Source organism: Tauraco erythrolophus, chromosome 5 (genome assembly GCF_009769465.1).
Source record: "Tauraco erythrolophus isolate bTauEry1 chromosome 5, bTauEry1.pri, whole genome shotgun sequence".
Classification (NCBI taxonomy): Eukaryota; Metazoa; Chordata; class Aves; order Musophagiformes; family Musophagidae; genus Tauraco; species Tauraco erythrolophus.
The window spans coordinates 36,257,420-36,261,648 of NC_141469.1; the positions used below are offsets into that span (position 1 = coordinate 36,257,420).

The following is a 4,229-nucleotide window of genomic DNA, read 5'->3' on the forward strand; positions in this document are numbered from 1 at the left end:
AGATCAGCACCTCCCTCCCCACTTGCCCTCCTCAGAAGCTGCAGAGCAATGAAGTCGCCTCTCAGCCTCCTTGTCACCAAACTAGAAAAACCCAGAGTCCTTAGCCACACCTCATAGGACATGTCTTCCAGCCCTTCTACCAGCTTTGTTGCCCTCTGGATGCGTTTGAGTACCTGAACATCCTTCTCAACTTGTGGGGCCCAGAACTGCACCCAGTGCTCAAGCTAAGGCTCTTCCAACACTGAATACAGCAGGACAGTCACCTCTTCTGACCAGCTGCTTATGCTCTGTTTGAAGCACTGCAGGACATGGTTTGCTCTCTGGGATGCCAGGACACACTGCTGGCTCATGGTGAGCCTGCTGTCAACCAGCACCCCCAGATCCCTTTCTGCAGGGCTGCTCTCCAGCCACTCCTTCCCTAATCTATACTTGTGCCTGGCGTTACTCTGTTTAGGTGCAGAATCCGGCATTTGGTGTTGTTAAATTTCATCCCATTAATCATTGCCCAATACTCCAATCTATCTAGATCCCTCTGCAAGGCTTCCTGTCCCTCAAGAGAGTCAACAGCACCTCCTAGTTTCATATCATCAGCAAACTTCTCAACGGTGCATTGAACTCCTGCCTCCAGATCATTGATCAATATATTGAACAGAACTGGCCCTAGAATTGAACCCTGAGGGATGCTGCTGGTGAGTGGTCACCAGACAGATGTAGCCCCATTCACTAAACCCTTCGAGCTCTGCCCTTCAGCCAGTTCTTCACTCAGTGCACCGTGAACCTGCTCATCCCCCAGTCAGACGCTGTGTCCAGAAGGATGCTGTGAAGGACAGTACCAAAAGCCTTACTAAAATCTAGAAAAACTACTTCTACCACCTTCCCTTCATCCACTTGGTGGGTGACCTTGTCACAGAAGGATATCAAAGTAGTTAAATGGACTTTGTCTTTGCAAAATCATGTTGATTGTGGCTGATGACTGTGTTACTCTTTACATGCCTTTCTACAGTACCCAGTATAATGGTCTCCATAATTTTTCCAGGAACTGAGGCCAGAGTAACAGGTCTGTAGTTTCCTGGGTCTTCCCTCATGCCTTTCTTGTGAATTGGAATAGCATTGGCTAGCTTCCGGTCAACAGGGACCTCCCCAGACTCCCAAGACCTTTTGTAGATGATAGAGAGGGATCCTGCCATAACATCCGTTGGCTCCTTCAGTACGCTGCGATGAATCCCATCAGGCTCCATGGGCTTGTAAACACCCAGCTGATACAGCTGGTTCCCGTTCAGCCAAGCTATTTGCTTGACGTGCAGCACAATGGGATTGCCTGCTCCTGTGCTTCTAAAAGGTGATTCTTAAAAATGGACCAGCACTTGTGGACTCCTAAGCTCTCAAAAGGAAATTTCCAGGATACTCTGCTAAATAGCTCTCTGAATAGCTATTCTATATTCTGAATAGCTATTCTCATCTGCTCCTCCAAAGTCCAGGGTAGCAACTCTGCTGTTCTTTATTCTCATTACACTGGAAATTTTAAACTCAACCATTTCATGATCACTGTGGCCAACACAGCCACCTACCGTCACATCTCCCATGAGCCCTTCTCTATTCACAAATAGCAAGTCCAGGAGGGCATCTTTCCTAGTTGGCACACTGAGTACTTGTGACAAGAAGTTATCTCCTACAAACTTCAAGAATTTCCAAGGCCTACTCATCCCAGCAGTATGATATTCCCAGTTGATGTCTGGCAAGTTGAAATCTCCTATAAGGACAAGGTCTTTCGATCCAGAAATTACTCCTAACTGCCTATAGAATAATTAATTAGTGCTTATATTCTGGCTAGGTGTTCGTAGTAGCAGACATCCACTATGACATCTCCTTTGTTTTCCAGTCCCCTGATCCTCATCCAGAGGCTCTCAATCTCATCACCACTAACTGTAAGGACTGCAAAATCAAACCTCTCCCTTGCATACAGTGCAACACTGCCACCTTGCCTGCCCTGCCTATCCCTCCTGAACAGCCCTGTAGCCCTCCATCCCAGCACTCCAATCGTGGCACTCATTCCACCAAGTTAGAGCACCCTCAGAGTCAGGAGACACTTTCTTATGTTCAGACGGAATGTCATGGTTTTTCCTATGGGCCCATTGGTTCTTACCCTGTCAGTGGTTGCTACTAAGAAAGGTCCGGCTCCCTTGCCCTGGTTCCCTCCCAGCCAGTGTACACGCACAAAGGCATCTTCCCCTAAAGATGGAAGCAGAGCAGAAAACTGGAAAAGAAAGGAAAAAGGGGTCAGGGGAAGTGTTCTGGTTTGGTACTACTTGCACTTGCTTCCCTCAAAACGCCGCCCCGCTGCTTCTGAATCTGAGCAGGTAGTGACCTGCTCCCTGCCCTCATTCCCCAACAAAGTGTTGCACAGACACTCACAGACAGAGGGCTGGTTAAACCAAACTAATTTATTGTCATTTTTGCATCGTGTAAAGGTCCCAGAGGGGATCAAGTCTTTCCAACAGGATGGGTGGTCCCATCCTGTTACAGGCAGTAGCAGGAACCTCAGTTGCAATGGCATCTTCAGCTGGACTGGCGGACATTCCCCAAGCTCTGCTTATGCTGAGCTCCAGGCCTAAGTTTGCTGACCTCTGCGGCACAGACTTCCTAGGCACTCTCTGGGATGAGCAGATTCTCTGTCCCAGTGTCCAAAATTGTCTCCTGGCCCCACCAGTGTGAGAGGAAAGCAGGTCCTCCGGGTCACAGGCATGGGGAAAAGCCTGTGACCACCATGATATGGGCACAGAGCTGCAGACTTCTCAGCTGGAAATTGTCCTGCTGGGTGTGCCTCACCGTCAGCCTGAAATGCGGCATCTCGGCAACACCGCAGCTCTCCGGCCAGGGTGTGCTGCTGGTGAAGCTGGTCTCTGCCTACTCAAGGCTCAGGTAGGCGCCTCAACTGTCTGACTGCACTGCAAAAATTAGCTCCATGCAGATGTTCATCTTGGAGGAGCTTGTCAGCTTGAACTTGCAGGACTGGGAGGAGGGCAACACTGTTAGCTGGCAGTGGTGCGACTGAGGCAAAAGCATCCAGGCTGATCTCACCAACGTTTGGCCCCAGCGAGCGATTTTCTCCAAGTCTAAGTAGGAGTTTGTGCAGAGAGTGCGCAGGAGGTATGAGCTTTGGTCCTTTGGCAGCTTGTCGCCGGGCTGGTGGAGAAAGCATGAAACGTCCCCCAGCAGCTGCTTCCTCCAGCACGTGCATTCCAGCACCACATAGACGCGAATTGCTGGCAGCTGCCCCATGGTGTCCAGCTCCAGGCTGAAAGAGTGCCCGCAGGGTGGCTGCAAGAACACGACCAGGCGGTAGGTGATGCTGTTCTCGTGGATGCTCCAGGCTTCATAGCCATCCATCCCAACGGCTGGGTACATCTGCGGCATGACAGACCTCTTGCAAAGCATTTGGCAGACGCTAAGGAGGTCACCCACCAGCTCCTTCACCACCTTGCACGTGTCGGGCAGGTCCTGCATTGGCGACGAGGTGGATCCAGCCAAAGTCCTGAGAACAGCGTTTTCACCATTGAGGTCTTCCTCCCCCTCATCATCCTCATCCTCCTTGCTGCTGGAGCTGTCCTGCTCGCTGCAGCTGCCGTGGGAAATCTTCATTTCCCTGACCAACCAGCAGAACTCAGCAATCACCAGCAGGGCTCCTGGAATGATCCAAAATTTCCAGTGCTGCAACACGGAAAGGAGCGTGGCTCCCTCTGCATGCAGCCGAGTCATCTGCTCTTGCAGAAACTTGTCACGCTCCTGCATCAGCTTGACTTTGGCCACATCTGCCTGATGATCGTGCTTCAGGGCATGCTGGAAGACCAGCATAGACAGGACGAAGGCGATTAACCCTTTCATGGCCTGAAGGAGATGGGAGAAAAGAGGGCTCAGTAGGGCTGGGGGAGCAGGGCAGGAGCCACCTGGAGCTGGGGGCCACTAGGAGAGAGGGTGAAGGAGGTGGGAGGGAACAAGGGCAGGGTTTGTGAGCACTGCACGCATGGGAGCCACGGGCGTCCCAGGAAAGCGTTTGGGCACTGGTGTCGACAGGTGTGAAGGGGACCTGCAGGCCCTGGCTGGAGGCCCAGGCCGCCCTGATGGCCAGACCCTGGCTGGGCTGTGCCCCGTGAAAGGGCAAGAGACACCCGAGTCGAGTCTCCCAAGGCCACATCTGTTTCACACAGCAGCGTCCCATGGAGCCAGCGGCA

The 4,229-nt window shown here is 52.0% G+C and overlaps 1 pseudogene; it reads right to left on the reverse strand.

The window, feature by feature from the left end:
* Nucleotides 1-2,904: 2,904 nt before the first annotated feature.
* On the reverse strand, nucleotides 2,905-3,882 carry LOC104380165 (inositol 1,4,5-trisphosphate receptor-interacting protein-like 1; annotated as a pseudogene).
* Nucleotides 3,883-4,229: the final 347 nt, after the last annotated feature.